At 39.9% G+C, this 22,337-nt stretch overlaps 1 pseudogene; it reads left to right on the plus strand.

Moving 5' to 3' along the window:
- The first annotated feature begins 15,893 nt into the window (after positions 1-15,893).
- LOC122726473 lies at positions 15,894-16,377 on the plus strand (annotated as a pseudogene).
- Positions 16,378-22,337: the final 5,960 nt, after the last annotated feature.

Genomic DNA, 22,337 nt, shown 5'->3' on the forward strand with positions numbered 1-22,337 from the left:
TTCTCCTTTCCTCCCTTCTTTCTTCTTTCCTTCCTTTCTCCCTTTCTTTTTCTTTCTTTCTTTCTCCCTCTATTTTTCTCTTTCCCTTTCTATCTCTATGTTTGTCTTTCTATCTCTGTGTGTATCTGTCTCTTTCTCTGTCTGTCTGTCTGTGTCTCTGTCTGTCTGTCTCTCTCTCCGTTCCTCCTCTTCCCCGTCCCCCACTGCCTAGTTTCTATCAGGCCCAGATTTCCCTTTTCCATTTGGAAGCTGTTAAATCTCAGACCCACCTGTCAAACTCATCTGATGGAAATCTTTCTAAATTGTCTGACACATTTCACTACCTTTAGAAATAGAACATGAGGGAAATTGAACCTTTCCTTGATAACTTTGGGTCATCAAGATGAATGGTATATCACCTTGATGCCTTCAGGGACAGGTCGGTTGTGTATGATATTTGCTAAGACATCTAAAGGCCCCCAAATGGTTATGTTTTATTGATGTTCTTTTGTTTAGTCATGTCTGACTTTTTGTGTCCCTGTGGACCATAGCATGTCAATGCTGTCCATGGGGTTTTCTTGACAAAGATATTGGAGTAGTTTACCATTTCCTTCTCCAGTGGATTAAGGCAAACAGAAGTTAAGTGACTAGCCCAGGATCACATAGCTAGGAAGTGTCTGAGATCAAATTTGAATGAAGGTCTTCCTGACTCCAGCCTCATTTCTCTATTCACTGAGCCACCTGTCTTCTTTTCTTTATTAGCTCTTTTAAAAGATTCTAAGAGATTGTCAATCCCTTAGATATTAGGTTGTTTGTTAGCTTTTGATTTCCTTTTCTTTGCAGTGTAAATTCATCTTAAAAGCTCTACCCTGACTATACACTAAATAAAGTCATTAGCATTGTGTCTAAAACAAGAGGTAATAGATCCTGAGAAAGAAACTGAGGGACTCTCCTATAAGTGAAGTGCTTGGACTTTATGAAACTATTTTGACTCTTTAAAGGCCTTTTTAGCTTCTCTGGTTCTTTATGGTATTTTAGATAGTTAACATTGGTGGATATGACCTCTGCATAAGTGAGGGATTACAGCAGGTCATTCAAGATAGAATGTTGGGAGTAGGAGATACATTGGGATCTGAATAACCATATCAGATTTCTTACCTGTGCTTTAAAACCACCACCACCACGACAACAACAACAACAACAACTTAGCATTTCTTGTGACATGCAATGCACCAGGCTAGGGTCAATGAATAAAATATAAATGCCTACATTACCCAAGGCTGGGAACAGAGCACACAGACATAAAGGGTAAGGAAGGGACAAGCTTAGTCTCTGAGTCTCAAGCTTGAGGCATATGACTCAAGGTGAGAAGATGGTTGTCAAGGAGAAACATGAGTAAAGTGAACAACATTTAGTTGAAAATTATTTATTGATCCCCTTCAAGGAACTGCTAGTAACAGAAGTAATAGACATAGTCTTTGACTTTCAATTTAGGAAGGATAGCATGTCTAAGCAAGTCAGTACAATATGCTGGTCATGCCAACACGGTGGTTAGCCATATGAAGGTCAAAGACTAAGTATTACAGGATGGCAGAGGGAGAAGTTACTTCTGGCTTGGAAGATCTGGGAAGATAAATGGGATAACGGGATGGTATGAGCTAGACTTCAAAGGATGGCAGAGATTTTGATAAATAGTCAATGTAGGTGAGGGGTTCCAGAAAGAGTAAACAGCAATGGAAAAAGCACACAATCTGGACATCCCAGGTTCAAAGAATCATGGAATGTCTTTATTGTCTTAGCATTGGGTTTAAAATGGAGTAAGTAGAAAGATGAGACTTGTAATAAGTGTGAGGAGTTGTTGTAGAAGACTTTGAATTCTTAGCTAAGGAATTTGGACTTTACATGGTATGGAATGGGGTGCTTTGGGAAGTTTTTGACTAAGGGAGTAAGACACTTTGGTTACTGGACCCTTTCACAAGTGCTTGGCATATGGTAGACACTTAATAAATGTTTGTTGATTGACTGACTGACTGACAGAAGGTAGAACTTGAGTTGAACCTTAAAGGAAGCCAGGGGGCAGCTAGGTGGTGCAGTGGATAGAGCACTGGCCCTGGAGTCAGGAGTACCTGAGTTCAAATCCGGCCTCAGACACTTAACACTTACTAGCTGTGTGACCCTGGGCAAGTTACTTAACCCCAATTGCCTCACTATTAAAAAAATTATAAAAAGTATTTTAAAAAAAGGAAGCCAGGGATTCTCACAGGTAGAGGTGAAGAGAAAGAATATTTTTAGATTAGGGCACAGCCAATGGAGAGGTACAAAGATGGGAGATGAAGCATCATGAGTGAGGTATAGCAAGCAGACCAGGACCATAGTGTGAGTGCACAGAGGGTACTCATGCACATGAGATAATCACACATGTCTGAAGGTCAAAGGAACAAGTGATTCTAGAATTTCAGAGAATGCATCATTGAAATGGTTGACCAGAGCATCCAGGGAGAGCAGAGAGAAAAATGAAGGCAGAGGAGGCTGATGGACTGAGAGGATACAGAGGCGGTGGGGCACCAGGAATGACAGCAATGGATGAGTAGGTTCAGAGGAGACATAGATATGTGAGAAGTGACAGGTAAGGAGGTTGTAATTAGAGAAGAAGCATTCTAAGCCCAACCTTAGGGAACAGTCTCAATTTTTCATAATATCCAATGCATGGCTATTCAAGTAGGTCCTGTAATGTGAATAATGAATCCCTTGAATTGGTCGCATATATTCCAATTCACACTATTCGAGGTTATAATTATGTAAAATGTGGAAATTGATTCTAACCCAATGGAAACATACAGTGAGAATTCAATAATGCAACCATTGCAGGTGATTCATTATTTGTACTAATTTGGGACCTGGCTGTATTGTCGAATAGCTGAGGTGCAGTGCAGAGGAAGGGATGAGAGCTGGGTCCACTGAGGAATTTGTTGGGTATAATATAGATTGAGGTTGGGGTATAATATAGACTGTCTATTGTACATGTTGATATTACCAAGGTCAACTGCAGGAGATATGAGGGAAAGGAAAACTTAACTTGCTGAAGCCAAGGTTATCAAGAAAGGTGGAAGAGTATGGGGCAGCTACGTGGCTCAGTGGATAGAGCATCAGCCCTGGAGTCAGGAGTACCTGAGTTCAAATCCGGCCTCAGACACTTAACACTTACTAGCTGTGTGGCCCTGGGCAAGTCACTTAACCCCAATTGCCTCACTAAAAAAAAAAAAAAAAAAAAAAAAAAAAAAAAAAAAAGGTAGAAGAGTATCTTGGAGGTCTATGGCTGAAGGAAATTAGGCTGTGGATAAATGTACGAGTTATAACAATCATATTCAAACACTATGCTTTAGAACTAGGGAGCATCATATGAAGCTTGAAAGAAATAGAATTTTCAATGGAAAATGAAAAGTAAATTAAGCTGAAAATATAAATAGTTTCAGGACGGTTTAGCTGAATTCAAGAATGACAGATTCATTACGTAGTATTAAGAAAATCGAGGCAAGTTTTGGTGTGCATTCATTCATAAACCACTGCTTGGCTTCAACGTCAGAGAGAGGTGCTTGGGCTGGATGGATCATAGGTCTGCCCCAGCATGGAACTTCTTATGTTTAGCACATTGGCTTATCCCTCTGAGGCCTGGGCTCAATTCGTTATGCTCTGTAACATTCATCAGTGCCTTCTAAGATCTTTTCCTGATGCTTTGCTGAACAGAGAGTCAATAGAGCTATACGGTTATAAAATGTTAGAGCCGAAGGGGACCTTTGAGATCATCTGGTCTAAACTCCTCATTTTACGGATGAGAAAACGGAGTCAGTTCATGAAAATGGCGATGGTGGTTTTGCAATTAAATGCTCAAACCTTATTCACCCGCATTTTCGGACGAATGCCCCCCTCTTCCTGGGAGAAAGACACAAGGAGTAAAAAAAAAAGTGAAATAAGGTTTGCCTCTTTCTCAACTGATTGAAAATATTGCTTGTCCTAGAAGGGAGGACATATGTCTCTCTTGATGATAATGCACAGTTTTCAATTTCCCTCCCTAGATTAGATCTCCACTGCTAGAAGAATATATTGGCAACTTGCTTAGAGATTCATTTGCTCATCCATATAAGCTCACTGGGATGGTCCTATCTGGTGTGACTCAGGCATTTACATTTGATTATGATAGGGGACATATCAGCAATAATTGTACGCTGGAAGGCATGCCATCTATCAGTGTCAACTGAGTTAGGATGATGCTAAACCAATTTCCATATCACTATTTTTTTGGTTTTTTTTGGTTTTTTTTTAGGCAATGGGGGTTAAGTGACTTGCCCAGGGTCACACAGCTAGTAAGTCTCAAGTGTCTGAGGTCGGATTTGAACTCAGGTCCTCCTGAATCCAGGGCCGGTGCTTTAACCACTGCGCCATCTAGCTGCCCCCTCCATATCACTATTTAAAAAAAAAGTCACAATAGGTACCTGCAAGATTTGGGTATTTATACTCAATGACTACCCTGTTGCAATATCCAAAATAATAATGGGAATAATGATAACGACTCGTTTTATCTTGTGCTTTGGAAAGCTCTCCACATCCGTATTTGATTCTTCCCCATAAGCTGGTGTGATAGCTAAGGCAGGTATTATCACTGACATTTCATAGAAGGAAAAACTGAGATCACAAGGATTCAAAGGTAAAGTCTCTTAACCAAGGTCACTCAGGGAGTTACTGGGTAGCTGGGTTTGAGAGCTTTATTTCTAGTCCCATACACCTGACAACAACTGAAAGAGAACTTGGCATCTCACAATCTCCATTCTATTTTTTAACTTCTTTCTGGTAGAGAATGTAAATTCTGATGAAAAGAATGCCTTTCCCCACTCTTTTCCATTTTCTTCTTCCAAGGCTGTGGTGAAAGCAGCACCAACTCTATCATCCAGGAAGACAAGAGAAAGATTGGATTTTGGAGACAGACTCAGCATCTCAATAATTGTCAGGACGAGGCAGCCAAGAAGATCGGCATAGCTTCTGTTCCCTTCTACCAGGAATTTTATTAGGTATGCACATTTGTGTAGGTGAGAGACCTAGTAGTCTTAATGCGGTGAAAGGGACCCTCTCCTTTAAATGGTTTTTCCCCCCATTTCACCCATGATAAAAGGGACCCTTCCTGATTTTTTAAATTTTAGGACCCAGTGATGAAATGGGATTCCAAGGACTACAGTTTACTAGCTACTCCCTGTTCTCATCCACCCCTTCATCACCACCCTCTCATCCTCGCCCCCACCAGTGTTGGACAGACTGCCCTCCCTCTCTTCTACTGAGGCAGATTCTGCAGCCTTTTTTCCTAGTTTCATAAGCTCCTGTTCTCAGCTTTCTCTTCCTCTTGTATGTCCCAGTATGAATGCTGAAGCATTGCTCCTTGTTTTCCATCATTCCCTCTGCTTCTACCCTTACACGGTTTCTCATTTAGATTTAGAGCTAGAAGAGACTTTATAGGAAAAATTTCAACCCTCTCACTTTACAGATGAAGAAACCGAGGCCCAGAGAGGTGACTCCCAGGCCCCAAACTGACTGAGGAAGGATTTGAACCTAGACATTGATGACTCTGAGTTCAGCTCTCTATCTACTACTATACCAGTGATGTCAAACTCAAATAGAGAAGGATCCTTGCCTGTACATATTAACTTGTTGTTATTGTTCAGTCATTTCCCAACTCTTCATGATATTATTTGGGGTTTTCTGGGCAAAGATACTGCAGTAGTTTCCTTCTCCAGCTCATTTTACAGATGAGGAAACTGAGGCAAAGAGGGTTAAGTGCCTTGCCTAGGGTCACACAGCTAGTAAGTGTCTGTGGCCAGCTTTGAACTCAGGTATTTCTGGCTCTGGGGCCAAGATTTTCTATCTACTGTTCCACCTAGCTACAAATTAATTTAGAAAACCACAAATTGGCATTATCTGTATTGTATTATATTTTTATGTAATTTATTAAACATTTCCCAATGGCATTTCAATCTTGTTTGTTGCACACTCAAGAGTTTTATATTTGTGCTGCATTGGGGCCTGCAATTCTGTTTGATGAGCATTTATTAAGTATCTACCTCGTGCCAGGCACCATGCTACATGCTAGGGATACAAACAAGAAAAGACAATCCTTGCCTTGCAAGAGCTTATAATCCAATGGGGGAAGCTTAAAAGGGGATGGGGAAAGGGAGGGAGTAGTAGCCTCTTAGTGGAGCTTCTCAACTTTACTCTCTTCCTTCCAACCCTTTAATTGTACTTCTGTTTTTGGTTTTGCTTTTGTTTGTTTTTTAGTGAGGCAATTGGGGTTAAGTGACTTGCCCAGGGTCACACAGCTAGTAAGTGTTAAGTGTCTGAGGCCGGATTTGAACTCAGGTACTCCTGACTCCAGGGCCGGTGCTCTATCCACTGCACCACCTAGCTGCCCCTCATTGTACTTCTAACAGATTCATCTTCCTTAGTTATGGGAGGGGTAGGATGGGGAATGATGTTCCATGGAGTCAAAACCAAGCAGAGCTGCTAATGGAAAATGGAGACTCACCAGTTTGACACTTCTGCACTACACCAAAGCCTGGATAATTTGAACAGTTTCCTAATTGGTCTCACATGGGATGCTAGGTGGTACGGTGGATAGAGTACCAGGTCTGGAGTCAGGAAGACTCATCTTTGTGAGTTCAAATCCTGCCTCAGACACTTACTTACTTACTTACTGGGTGACCCTGGGCAAGTCACTTAACCCTCTTTGTCTCAGTTTCCTCTCCTGTAAAATGAGCTGGAGAAGGAAATGATAAACCACTCCAGTATGTTTGTGAAGACAATCCCAAATGGTTTCATGAAGAGTTGGACATGACTGAAATGACTAGCTGACAAAAATTCTCTCTAGTCTCTCCATCCTATGTATTGCTTCTTCATTCTCCTTCCAGACTAATTAACATAATCTGAGATTACTATAAGAAGGAACCATTAAGTCAAACCCACACCTCTCTGGGAATCCTTTCTAAATATTAAGACCTCTAGTGAAGGAAAACCAAGGGTCAGCTCATGTGTTCTACTATTACCCCCATTTTGTAGATGAATAAATTGAGGCTATGAGAAGTTAAATGACTTGACCAGAATCACATATCTAGTAAGTGACTGAAGCAGGATTTGAACTAAGGTCTTTATGAGAGAAGTCCAGAGTTCTATCTATTGTACTACCTAATGCCTTTTTTTTTAACCTTCCTTCATATCCTCTCACCCTTCTGCCCTCTCTGGCACATAATGATTTAACTCGACCTTGACTGATTCCTTCCAGATGCTAGTGCACATATATTCAAAACTGTCTGGTCTCCTTTTTCTAGATATTTGTTATGTTCTTATATGCCATTTCCTTCATTGGAATGTAAGTTCTTTGAAGGCAAGTACAGAGTTTTACGACTGAGGCTCAGCTCAATCACCATCTTATACATGAAGTTGTCTCCCCCATTAGACAGTAAGCTCCTGTAGGGCAGCGGCTATTTTACTTTCATCTTTATATCCCCAGTACTTAGAACAGTGCCTGGAACATAGAGGATCCATAATTACTTGTTGATTGACTGATAGTGGCTTTATAAGTATTTGTTGAATGAATGAATGAAATGAGGATTGCTTTGACTATAGCCAATATTGTTATTTTGAGGAAGGAGAATCAATAAGAACCTTGAGAAAATTTTCACTTCTACTCAACTACTTCTTTGGGGACTCCATGGAAACACCATCTCACTCATGTACCTTGAGCATGCACAATGTTTTATGATGCTCTATTTGTCTCTAGGTTGCTGATCAACTTCAGCTCTGACCTCAACAAACTTGGAAGTCAATTATCAGTTCCTTTGTAAGTGATCTTGTATACCTTGCTGAGGTTGAAATCTCACAGTGGAAAAGAAATGTAGATGAGCATCACTGATCCTGGGTAAATCACTTAGCCTCTGTGCACCTCAGTTTCCTCATCTGTAAAATGAAGAGGTGGCAAGGTATGTGTGTGTGTGTGTGTGGGGGGGCTCTTAGGTCTCTTTTGGATCTAAATCTATGATTCTATATTCTTATGACTTAATGGCTCTCCTGACATTACCTTGAAACTCACAAAAAAGTGAAAACCACTCTTTCCACCAGCCTAATGCCCTGTTCCAAACAAATCAAATGCCTTATTGAGAAACATTAGCTAGCGAACAGCTGCTACCTTTCAATTTCTACCTAAGGTCTAATTAACATGATGGCAAAAGAGGACACAAGAATTTATCCAAAAGAGAGAACAGCACTACCAAGGTGACTAGTCTGATAATGATGATGAAGAATCCCCAGCCCCCGACACCAGGTGACTTTAAGGACAGGAGAATAAATCCCACGAGGTCCCTGTTGAGCTGTTGGCTTAAGCTTTTTAAAAAAAAAAAAATCACCACTAACGTGTTTTTGTAGATGGACTTCTCTTTTCAGACAGAAGGTGTCACTGTTTTTCTCTGGTTGTTTTGACAAAACCCTTCTGTAGAAGCTTGAAAGTCTTTTCGTGATTTTTTCCTAAACCCCCATCTTTGGAGAGGTTTTGAAAAAGAAACATGGCACATCCATTAGAGCTCATCACCCACTAGAGTTTTGCCAAGATAATATGACCCGTGCTTGATTTTTAGCAAGAATTCTGGTACCATTGTGTCATAGCTCTTAGAACCAAGAAGGAACCTCAGAAACCATCTGATGCAACCCCCAAGTTTTACAGATGTGGAAACTGAGGCCAACAGAAATGAAGTAATTTACCCAAATTCACTCAAGCATGAGTTGAACTCTGGTCCTTTGGGCCTGCTTTGTATGTAGCTTACATTAATTTATGACAATCATCTCCCAAGAGCATCAGTCATTGCATACTGGATTAGCAGTCATGTAACCTTAGGTCCAGTCTCATTAACTACATGAAGAACATTGACAGTGAATTAGATATTAAGTCAAAGGCAGAACTAGCCTTAAGCGATTTGGTACTGGGAACACGGGTCATGTTTATAGCTTTTTTTTTTTTTTGAGGTAGGAAATGTAGGTATAGAGTTTTAGAGAGGATTACATTTATTTTTTAATTAAATTTTTTTCAATTATCCAACATGTACTCTCATGTCTCCTCAGCTGCCAATAGAAAAAGAAAAAAAGAAACACTAAATCCATGTAACAAATATGCATAATTAGGCAAAACAAAATAAGTTTCCATATTGGTTATGACCACAAATATGCATCCCTATATGTGTAACCATGGGCAAGTCAATTAGGCATTTTGACCAAAGATTCCTTAACTATAAAGTATGGAAGGATGTGCTTGAGGTAAGTTCCAGACTGGACTAGGTGAACTCCAGGAGCAATTTCTTTTATGAAACATCTATTTGAAAATATTTTGGCTACTTGCTGTCTTATGTAGTCAACTCATACATTTCCAGGAGCCTGCATTCTTGGTCATACTCTACATTTCCTAATTGTTACCTGACACATTTACCTTCTAGCTATTAAGGGTGGGGCCAGAATCATCCATCTCTACCCCACTCAGCTTCAGCCAAAATAACAGGTCTCTGGAAAAGGGGGCCCTGGTGAACTATGAGCTGTGTGCCTGGACTGGGGAGGGAGGTCACTTTCTGTTATTAATAGAGCAGGCCCTCCTTGAGTAAAAAAAAAGATTTGATTGTTTTTGTTTTTAGAATTAAAATGGTCTTTTATTTGGTGTTAGAGAAAGGGACCAGGAGAGAAGTCAAAGACAGCCTCAAGGGGAGGAGATGGCATAGAGACATCTTTTTTCTGAGAACAGAAGAAAGAAGATAGATGGGGTGACCACCTAACAATGGAAAGTTCCTTTTGGGGTGGGGTGGGGAAAGCTTCAATGAAGGGTGGTGGTCCTGATTTCTGCAGTTAAAAGATTTGGTTTTTGAAAAGCAGTGCATTTACATGTTCTTGGTCTTTAAAAGATTTAGCCTAGGAACACTGGTCATATTTCTAGCTTTTCTATAGGTAGGAAAGGCAGGCATAGTGTTTTTTTTAATTGATATTATTTTTATTTTTTGTTTTTTAATCATAAAAGTTTTTTATTATTTTCCAGTTACATGTAAAGATAGTTTTCAACATTTGTTTTTATAAGATTTCTAGTTCCAAATTTTTTCTCCTTCCCTCCCCCCTTCCCAAGACAGAAAGCTATCTTATATAGGTTATAGAAATACAATCACATTAACCATATTTTTGCATAGTCATGTTGTGAAAAAAGAATCAGAACAAAAGGGAAAAACCTCAAAATAGGAAAAAAAAAACAAAAACAAAAAGTAGAAACAATGTAGTTCAATCTGCATCCAGATTCCACAGTTTTTTTCTGGATGTGGAGAGCATTTTCCATCATGACTCCTTTGAAATTATCTTGGAGAGGGGCAGCTAGGTGGCACAGTGGATAGATCACTGGCCCTGGATTCAGGAGAATCTGAGTTCAAATCCAGCCTCAGCCACTTGACACTTACTAGCTGTATGACCCTGGGCAAGTCACTTAACTCTCATTGCCCCGATGAGAGAGAGAGAGAGAGAGAGAGAGAGAGAGAGAGAGAGAGAGAGAGAGAGAGAGAGAGAGAGAGAGAGAGAGGAATTATCTTGGATCATTGTATTGCTTGAGAAGAGTTAAGTCTAGCACAGTTGATCATCACACTGTTGTTGATACTGTGTACCATGTTCTCCTGGTTCTGCCCATTTCACTCAGCATCACTTCATGTAAGTCCAGGTTTTCCTGAAATTTGCCTGTTTATCATAATATTCCATTACATTCATATACCACAACTTGTTTAGTCATTCCCCAATTGATGGGCATCCCCTCAATTTCCAATTCTTTGTAGGCATAGTGTTTTAAACAGAAGTACTTTACTTGTTAAATGAAATTTTATCTTTCATAATAATTATCGAACATTTATTTTTCCCCTCTCACCTGTCCCTAGCTACCACTGTAGAAAGAAAAAATAAACACAAAACCATCTAACAAATAAGCATAATTAAGCAAAACAAAATAAATTCCCATGGTGGCCATGTACATAGATGTGGGTACTATTCTGCATATTGATCCACTGCTTTAAAGAGGAATATTTTCAACAAAGCCTTTCAAGGTCCCTCTGACAGTGAACAACCAGGAGCAGATTCTCATTCAGATTCATCACGTCCATTAAATTTTGGTAACAAACAAGCCCTCAAACCCAGCAATCTCAGGAGATTAGGGAGCTTTGGGGCATCTCCAAGAATTAAAATTCATGTTGGGATTGGAGGGAGCTATAGATGTCTAGTCATCTAAAGATGGTGTCCCTCACCATGTCTTATCAAGAAAAATAAAAGCTGAAGACTGAGAGACAACCTGTTCTCTTGGCACCTGTGGCCAGGGGTAGATCTGGTTTCTGGAAGCATGTAGCCACAGGTTGATGTGTGCTCCTGGAGAGAGGAGGGGAGGCAGGAAATAGAAAGCTTTGTAGTGAAACTGGTCATGAAAAGATTGGGAGAAACACTGATATTCCAGAGAGTTTAAAAAGAAAAGATTGGATGTGCCTTGGACAGTCTTTGAGAAACAAAGGATTTTATGTTCTATAATGCTCTCTAGTTTCTAGATCAGTGTGTGACAAAATGTCCTTACAAGTCCTTGTGAGATCTATCAAAAAAGGAAGCACCTTTATATAAGGGAAATAAGACCATATTTTCTCTTCAAAATATTTTTTCCTTCAGGGGCTACAACTGTGTAAGTGATGATAACAGGTAATCTAGCTGGTCACTTTCCTAGTGAATTACAGCAAAGTTGACAGGACAAAGGAACAGGGCATTGTGACCCAGCACTTTTATTGGCTGGTCACTCATGGGTGAACAGAATTGTTTCTTAGAGCAAGACGGGTTAGATCAATGCCAATTCCAAAACTGCTATCACATAAAACATCCCCACTCTAACTTTTATCTTTCAGATTTCATTTTCCAACCCTATCATATCTTCATGGTATAAATCATAGAGATTGTTGGGTTTCCAATATTTTAAGATAAGTGGGACCATTTTGGTTATTGCTTCTGACACTAGTAAACCCTAGACCATACATCAGTATGTAGAGAGTACTCTAGAAAAAGATACACTGGAAAATAATAATACATAGATACTCAAACACTTTCAACTATATTATCAATTTAATAATCTTAATGAAGTACCAAGTATATGCAGAGCACTGTACTAGAGAGCTATAGCATTTAGATTGGGCACATGCCATGCCTTGGTAGGCATTTATTTTATGGAGAAAACTTTTTTCTGACAATGTTGGTTGGATAAGACCTTAATCCTAACCTTCCTAGTGATGGATGTCCTCATTCATTCATTTTTTAATTGTTTTATTCTTTCGGGAAAGATTTGTGAAATGTCTACTGTATGAGTCAGTGTAGCATAGTGGATAGGGAGCTAACTCAAAATCAAGAAGACTTGGATTCAAATTCTGCCTCTCACACATACTGGTTGTATGAACTCAGGCAAATCACTTAACCATTCATTGCCCCAGGCAACTCTTTGTGACTATAAGTTAAAGAGCAAGTGCTAGCCTGAATTGATAGAGGATGTTTTCTCTCTGTGCATTCTTTTTATTTATTTTTTTTTTTAGTGAGGCAATTGGGGTTAAGTGACTTGCCCAGGGTCACACAACTAATAAGTGTTAAATGTCTGAGGCCAGATCTGAACTCAGATACTCCTGACTCCAGGGCCAGTGCTCTAGCCACTGCACCACCTAGCTGCCCCACTGTGCATTCTTTATACCAGTGAAATTATAGGTCTGGTCTCTCTGAAATGTGTAAGGCACTATGGGAGTGCTAACAAGCTAGAAACTCAGAGGAAGTTTCAAAAATGGGTAGCACCTAAACTGAGCCTCATGTGAAGATGAGGATGCCAATGGACATTTGAAGCATGGTGGCTGTTCATGCACATCTTTTTTTTCCCCAGGGCAATGAGGGTTAAGTGACTTGCCCAGGGTCACACAGCTAGTAAGTATCTGAGGCCGGATTTGAACTCAGGTCCTCCTGAATCCAGGGCTGGTGCTTCAACCACTGTGCCACCTAGCTGCCCCCTGTTCATACACATCTAAAGTGGGTTGGGGTCTATCCCAATCACAATAACATTCTTTTTTTCCCCCTTAAGTGAGGCAATTGGGGTTAAGTGACTTGCCCAGGGTCACACAGCTAGTAAGTGTTAAGTGTCTGAGGTCGGATTTGAACTCAGGTACTCCTGACTCCAGGGCCGGTGCTCTATCCACTGCGCCACCTAGCTGCCCCCACAATAACATTCTAATGTTTCTTAGAGCATCATTAATCATTATTAACTTACAACAGGAGTGACAAAGATTAGGCAAAAGTTGAGAAAGCCAACTATACCTATATCCATTGCCAAGGGAATCTTGGTCTAGGTTTCAGATTAACTACTATATCTTCCAGTCATTGGGTGACATCAAAACTAAGTAGGACACCACTGGCCCAAATACCAGTAGAAAAGTCCTGCTAGTCCACAGGGCCAGCATGTGGCCATTAACCTCTAAGAAACACCAGTTACCAAGAAAGATAATTAGTAGCTCCTAGGAGGCTTCTTTATTGTTCCTTCAGGAGTCTGTGTACTCTGCTAGGATGCTCATGGGAGAATATTTAACTTACATTAATAGTAGTGCCACCATCCATTTCTTGTTGTTAATAGTATTAGGTTGTTTGAATAAAACATCCAGTTTGATTCATTGCAGTAAATTAAAATTAGTTCTCCCAGGAGCCCAATCTGTAGAACCGCTAAGTCATGAATTTGATGCTATATGGTTTGCCTTCTAGTAAAATGGGTGAACTGCAAATTTGGATGATCAGATATTTAAAATTGGAAGGGACCTTATGTATTATCAAGTCTTAATATTCTTAACTTAATTTTGTGTCTCAGGCTCCTTTGGGAGTCTGGTCAAGTCAAGGGACACTTCTCAGAAAAATGCTTTTAAATGCATAAGATTACAAAAACATGATTAAAATATAATTACAAAAATATTGTAATGACTTCAAGACCCCTACGTTAAGAAACCTTAATCTAGTCAAATCTTCATCTCCCAGCCATCTCCTCTAATACTGCTTCCTGTCTACTGTGGATATATGTTTTCTATATATTTTCTCCTCTATTAAATTTTAAATGTAACACCAATAATAAATAATGATAATAATAACTTACATTTCTATAATTCTTTAATGTTTGGAAAGTTCTTTGTAAATGTTATCTCACATGATTCTCACAACAACCCTGGGAAGCAGGTGCTATTATTATCCCCAACTTTACTGATGAAGAAACTGAGACAGAGAGAGTATAAGTGACTTGCTCCGGCTCGCACAGCTAGTAGTGTTTGAGGCCAGATGTAAACTTGGGGGTTCTTGCTCTATCCACTGCACAACAAGGGGCTGTTTCCACATTGTACTTATATCCCCAGTGCTTAATAAATACTTCTTGATAGATTTTCGTTTCGTTTTTTTTTTTTTGGATAGATTTTTGCATGTGAGAAACCTGAGATTCCAAAAGGTGAAGTTGACTTGCACCAAGCCATACAAATTATAAGTAGCAAAGTCAGAATTTGAACCCTGGTCTCTTCAGACTCACACTCTCCCTTCTCTAAAACTCAACTTCTCTCCCATTGCTGATCAATCAGAAGTTGGATTATGTCTCACAGAATTCTTTTTGAATTGGCTAACCTCCCCCCTCAGCCTATTCTGATGTGGCATAGAGAAGACCTTGGGCTTTCAAAGACTATTGGAGTGGGATGTGAGTACTGTGCAATTCAGTGACGTTGGACAGGCTTCGGGTCTGTTACCTTGGACAAAGTGAGTCTGTTGTGTGAGGAGCAGCCCAGCTAAGAACATTGCCAATAGCTTGGCTATTAAGGAATGAATTTCTTGGCCTTGGCATTCTTTGAAACAAAGGAAGGGAAAAAATCGCTCTTAGTCTTCTCTGTCCTTCCACTTCCACAATGGAAGAGCTGCAGAAAAGGCGACAGAATGTGCTGATAATTGTGTTGTTTCTAGGCCATCTATTAACATTAGCTTAGAGGCAGCTCCAGAGTGTCAGACTGAGAGGCAGGAAGACCTAGGGACAAAGTCTCCCTAAGACTTGTTTACTTGCTGGGTGACCTTGGGCAAGTCACTTGAACTGCTTTCTGTCTCAGTTTCCCCTTCTGTAAAATTGAGATACTAATCACACCTCCTTCACAAGGTTGTTGTGAGGATGAGATGAAGTAATTATTTATAAAGTGTTTTGCAAATGCTGAAGTTCTAGATGCCAGTCATTGTTGTTGGTGTCTGTTTTTTTGTTATGTTAGACCAAGGATGCCATTCCTGTCACCTCATAGCACAGGGAGATGATCTAAAGGTGAGAATCTATCCACATAATAACAATAATAAAGCAATCCATGGTCTTCCCGGAGCATGTATCTAGTACATGACAGAGACACATCCCATGACCTGTCCAGTCAGATGACTGCCATCCACTACTGACCATTTCCATTTATTTGGGCACAAATGATACTGCCAGAGAAGGCATTGATGAAGAGAGTTCAGGGCCTTGGGCTTGGGATGGAAAAATTAGGGACACGGGTGGCATTTTCATCACTGCTACCTGTAGAAGGCAAGGGATTCAGAACAAAAAGGGGAAATTTGGAAAGTGAAGAGTTGATGAATAAAATGGCATTTGAGATTAGCATTTGAATATCAGGACTGTGACCTAGAATATAAGAATGGCGGGTTCTGGGAAGCATTAACATGTTATGATAAATGGGACTGAAAACAGTTCTCCTTAGCCACCACCATTTTACTAAAGGAAAACTTCTGGGAAACAGCATAATCCATAGTGCCAGATTTCTCTTTTGAGAAAGATAACATTGCTAGGGAAACCTAAATATTTCTCTTCAAGTTTGGGATATAGGAGGGCAAACAATCTGAGATGAGATGTTGGATAAATATATCTGTGGAGCACAGGGAGCCCTCTTGCCTTGTGATATTACAAATTACCAAAGTTTTGAGAACAAAGTGAATGAAGAGTCATGAGTCCAGCCACTGGTGGCCTTGGTGGGCAATAAAATTGATTTGGAGCATATGAGAACAGTAAAACCTGATAAACACCTACGGTTTTGCCAGGAAAATGATCTCAGTAGCCATTTTGTCTCAGCTAAGACAGCAGCCTCTCTCTTCCTATGTTTTCATAGAGTGGCCGCTGAAATCCTTAGGATCAAATTAAACAAGGCTGAAATTGAACAGTCACTGAGGGTGGTGAAAGCAGATATTGTAAACTACACTCAGGAGCTTTTGTCAATAACTATTAACCCTCCTAGGAGCTCCATGCATACAGTTCAGTGAACATATTTTTCTTTGAATTGATCAATTTGTCAGCCCAAATACCTCTTGTGCATGGCTTAGAACATTTGTTTTAGAAGTGACCATCTCTTATAGCACATTTAGAAGTTTTCAGAAAGGAAAAACAAAACCAAAAACCAAAAGCTCCTTATGCCCTTATGTGCAGCAAAATAGTGGACCTTTCCTTGGATTAGCAAGGGCTAGGCAATTTGAAATCAAAATTGCAAATCTATTATTTAGAATAATGCCACCTTCTTAGAACACTGCAATAGCTAGGTCTCTGCACTGATCATGCCTTTATGTCTTATTAACCAATGTTACCATTGATTGGGAGGCCTGTATTTGAAAATCTTCTAATCCTACATCAGGAGATTTGCCACAACCCTTTCTCACTGTATGGTCTAAAGCAACATACGTCAAAGTATAACTCAGAAAGTCTTGTCAGAGGAAAACAGTTAAATGAATGATTGTTTTTCTCACTAAAATAATTTAACAGGCATCTCTTTGGGAGAGAGAAAGATTTCAAAGCTGTATTTAATTGAAACATTAAGGGGGCAGCTAGGTGGCACAGTGCATAGAGCACCGGCCCTGGAGTCAGGAGGACCTGAGTTCAAATCTGGACTCAGACACTTGAATCTTACTAGCTCTGTGACCTTAGGCAAGTCACTTAACCCTCATTGCCCCGCCAAGTTCCCCCACACACACACACAAAAGAAAGAAGTCTCATGCATCTTTGAGAATTCACCCATAGTTACCACCAAGTCCTTGCATTAAAATTCATGTACTTATAGGAGACCCCTCCAGGCCCTCATTCAGAGTCTATTTACTCTTAATTTAGGCACAATTCAAACAAATGAGACTAGGGTAGGGTTGTTTTTTTTTTTCCATCCTTAAAAAAGGTCTTAAATTGCTCATATTGTAGTTGGAAACTCACTAAGTAGTGAATATTGATGTTGTATTTTTCTTGCCAAATCACTGTCATTATCTATTGTGTGAAACTCAGCTTAGATGACTTTATGAATTTTGACGAACATTCACCAGCTGTTCCATGTGAAGTTTCTTTTCCAAACTGTTTGCTTAGTGATGTACTCAGAATGAGTTATGAAGCATTGCCAGATCAATGTGGATCAGCCCATCCTCAATGTTCGGGTAGCCCTTTTCTCCTTCAAATAAATTACTTAAATGATCTAAATATTTGGCTCATTGACTCCTTCTGGAGTTAATCTAGGCTCATCTCCAAAATAAAGCTTAGCCTAGCTCATGTCTAGATTTCCCTAAACATGAGGAGGGTCAAAATTCCCCCACTCCTGCATGGTGACTTGGGGTAGAATATTGGGATCCTATATGGCTAAACTTTTATTTCATCTACTACCAAAAAATGCCTAAAATGCAAAAAACTCACCAGAGCCCATAAACAAATACAGGGGAGGGAAAGAATAAGCGTTAATTAAGCACCTGCTAAATGCCAGGCATTGTGCTAAATGCTTTACAAATATTATCTCATTTCATTCTCACCACAACCCTGGGTACTATTATGATAGCCATTTTATAGCTGAGGAAGCTGAGGTAGACAAAGGTTAAGTGACTTGCTTAGGGTCACACAGACTAAATGTCTGAGGTCAGATTTGTTATTTTGGGTTTTGGGTAAGGCAATTGGGGTTAAGTGACTTTCCCAGGGTCACACAACTAGTAAGTGTCAAGTGTCTGAGGCTGGATTTGAACTCAGGTCCTCCTGAATCCAGAGCTGGTGCTTTATCCACTGCACCACCTAGCTGCCCCACTGAGGTCAGATTTGGATTCAGGTTTTCTTTACTCCAAACTCACTTTATGTAGGAGGTGGCAAGCCATGATTTGAAGGGAGCTATGGTTTGTGGGAGGCCAAAGTGAGAATTTTGGATTTAGCGGTCCACTTGGGCAAATTCACAGAGGCAGAAATAGTCAGCAGGCTGGTTTCACTGGAATGGAGAGTATAAGAAGGAGAATAATACAACTTTAATATGAATACATATTATAAGATAATATATATTAGCTCTTGAGTCTTATTTTACATAAAACTTGAAAGGAAAGTGAAAGCCGCATGTGGAAGGTTTTAAATGTGAGACTGAGGAGACAAGGGGAAGCCACTATTCTAGTAGAGGGGGCACACCTGCACTTAGGGCAAATCACTTTGGCAGCTGTGTGGAAGGTTGATTAGAGAGACTGGAGGCAGGAAGACCAATCAAGAAAGAGGATGGTCAAGTCCCTATTCAGAGTATCAACCTCTTCCACAATACCTCTCACCATTAGTCATCTGGCTACTGCTAGAAGATGTCACCACCTCCATAGTGAGTTCATTTGACACCATTTGGAATAGCTATTAGGATATTTTTTCCCTTTATTTTGAACCTTCTTATAACTTTAACCTGTTAGTCCTGGTTTTGCCTTCTGAGGTAAAAAAAAAAAAGTACAATTCTTCTTCCGTGTCATAGTCTTTCAAACATTTGAACACAGCTGTCTCATATGGAACTTAGGCAATTACTTAATCTATCCTATACCCAAGGAGAAATTCCATTACAGCATTCCCAACAAGTAATTATCTAGCCTTTCCTTGAAGACCTCCATGTAAGGGGAACTCATCATATCCTGCAGCATTTCACTAACTAACCATAACTCTCCCACTAGGGAGTTTTGAAATTGATTTGTTGAATCAGTGTGTAAGACTTTACATTTATCCATAGTGAATTTCATCTTATTAAATATGGCAACCTCGCACCAGCCTACCAAGATCCCTTTGGATCCTTACCCTGTTTTCATTGTTTTATCGATCTCTCCTAGTTTTCTGTCATTGATAAAAATGTTAAACAGCATATAGCACAGATCTCGTGTCACTCTACTGGAGACTTTGAAACTCACATCTCTCCATTTTTCTTTCTACAGGAATAGTATGAGATACTTTAAAAATATTTTGTTACAATCTAGGGAAAGTATATCATTTTTGAAAATCAGGACATGAACCCTCTTTTAATCCTGTAGTGCCTCTCCTGATTTCCAGGATATTGGATGTGTCATTGAGAGTGGTTCAGTGGTCACCCAACGATGTAGTTAATTTCAAAGAGGTGACTTCAATTCAGCAAAAGCAGCTGGGTGCCTTCTTACTATATCTCCTTACTTAGCTTGAATATCAACTCCCTGTTAATGAGTTTTGTTTTGTTCTATCCAGTCTGAAGGTCATTCTTCTTGAACAAAAAACGAAACAAAACAAAATAAATATTAGAAGCACCACCTTCTCTTTTTTGTCAGCTCTAATAGTCTCATCCACCCAATGATTTGGGGCTAAATCAAGAAAGTCATAGCTTCTAAAAATAAGAAGAGGATGTATGCTGACCTGATCAGATTACATCAGATTACATTTGGGGCGTCACATTTTAGAAGGAACACTGATAAATTGGAAAAAACATCCAGACTAAATTGAAAGAATTCTAGAATCAATCAACATTTATTAAGCACCAACTATGTACCAGACACTGTGGTAAGATCTATAGAGATTATTTTGTTATTTTTATTTCCATTGCCAGGGTCTAGTACAAGGGTCTGACATATAGTAGTCAGGTATTCAATAAGCATTTATTTAGTGTTCCATGCATCATACTAAGCATAGAAAGGTAAAGAAGAGAGTAGGCTTGTTCTTTTTGACCCCATATGTCAGAACAAAAAACTGATGGGCAGCAGTTGAAAAGAGGCAAAATTTCCAGGAGGATACCAGGAAAAATGGCTCAAAATTTAAATTGACTTGTAAGTGGCGGCCTCTGGAAGTAGCAGGCTCCCCCTCCTTGGGGGTCAAAAGCCAGTGGTGGAAGATCTTTGTTGGGTGTGTTATTGCAGGGATTCCTTTGTGGTATGAGTTGGTCTAAATAACTGTTCCCTTTCAGTTCTAGAATTCTGTTATTCTGCATATTGCAGCCTCTTCTCAGTGTGATACCCCATGTTAATTCCTGAAATGGTATTCCATTTCAACAATGCTTATAAAATATCAGTATTGAAAAAGATGGGCCTTTGTTTCTGGGAGGAGGTCAGGGTCATTACAGGAGCTGTGAGAGGCAAGAGAAATCTGGAATCAGAGACCGGAAGACACGGGTTCAAATCTTTCCTCTGACATACTGTCTGAATGACCTTAAGCAAAACACGTCATCTCTCAATGCTGTAGGTGACTCACCAAGACTATCCACTGAAGAGAGGTGTTGACCTTCATTGGAAGAGGTCATCTCCTCATTCTAAAGCTCTATGAGGGTCCCTTTGTGGGGTCTTACTCTCTCAGCTCCCTTTTTCTGCCCTTGGCCAAAGGCGTCTAACCCTGGTTCTACAGACCCTTCTAATTGTTCCTAGATAGATTTCAAGGGGTCTGTGAATTTGGATAGAAGAAAAATCATATCTATTTTCAATAACCTCTGGTTTTCTCAGGAATCCTGTACATTTTAATTCATGTTTTTAAATCCATTATCCTGAGAAGGGGTCTATAGACTTTACCAGACTGCCCAGGGGTCCGTGACACAAACAAGGCTATAAATGCCTCATCTGAAGCATTCCTCTACTATACTCAGGCCCCTTAGGCTAATGTGAGCCAGAAGGCCTATAGACTAACCTCAGACTGGATGTAAAGAGGGCCCAAAGGCAGCAAGAGATCATAACTCTTAGGCTTCCGACACAAATTAGATACGCTCTTTGATGGTGTCAGCTCTCCCCCCTGCTTCTGAAAGCGGAAAAAAAAATGCAAAAACAAAAACAAAATCAGGACCCCAAAGGGGGAACTTCCCCAGAAAATAAAAAGTCCCAACAAATTCTAATTCAATATGAAGGTTAATGGTCCTTCAAAGAGAAAAAACAGAACTTAGTGGAAGCCACCCCACGGTGTCTCTTATTATACTTACAATAAAGAAAGGAGTCTTTAATAACCTTGGTGTAATTCTAACTCCACAGGTCCAGTCTGATGGCAACTTTCCTGGCCACCGACCTAAATACAATCAGGACCAGCACAAAGACTTGTTTAAAACCATTTTTTTTGTTGTTCAGGGACAATCAAGCCTCTGCATATTAATGAGAAAAAAAATTCATCTAATCTCAATCCTCAGGAGGTCATGTTCTTTGTTGTTTCATACAAAACTTTATCCTTTTACATAAGGCCTGCTGGATTAAGAGGGGCCTGACAGCCTGGTCTCACTAGGATGGGTCACTGGACTTGGGGTCTACAGACCTGGGTTTGAATCTAGGCTCAAGCACTTACTAGCTATGTGACCCTGGGCAAGTCACTTAACCTTTTTGAACTTCAATTTCCTTATTTGTCAAGTGAGGGTGTTGGATTGGATAGCCTTGAATGTCTCTTTTGGCTCCTAATCAATGTTCCTACTATGATCTGTAATAGTGCAAGGATGACTGGCCATAGTGTTACCCCTGAATTTAAACAAAACAGGATGCTTAAGCACACAGGATGGTTTCCTCTAAATTTCTATCAGGATTCCTAAACTTGGAGTGAGGAAGGCTTGAATTACAATCCTTCCATATTACTCATAACAACCCTAGAAGGTAGATGTTGTTATTATTTCTATTTTACAGTTGAGGAAACTGAGGCAGGCAGAGATTAAGTGACTGATTCAGGGTCTCACAACTAGTAAGGTTGAATTTGAACAGCCCTTAATGGAGCTGATGGTAGGCCCAGAGCTCTTTCCACTGTACCACCTAGCTGCCAAGATAACATGCAAGGCACTTTGCAAACCTGAATGAATACTATAAATGCGAACTATTATTATTTTAGAGATAAGGAAACTGAGGCCCAGAATGTTTAACTGATTTTCCCAAGGTCAAGCCAGTAGCCAGTGGCAGGATCCTGGTCCTCTACTTCCATGTCCGCTTTGTTTAGACTGGCTGTCTCACAGGCAGTAAATAATACTAATAACAGTGCAAGGATGACCAACCATAGTGTTTCTTTCCTT

Source organism: Dromiciops gliroides, chromosome 4 (genome assembly GCF_019393635.1).
Source record: "Dromiciops gliroides isolate mDroGli1 chromosome 4, mDroGli1.pri, whole genome shotgun sequence".
Taxonomy (NCBI): domain Eukaryota; kingdom Metazoa; phylum Chordata; class Mammalia; order Microbiotheria; family Microbiotheriidae; genus Dromiciops; species Dromiciops gliroides.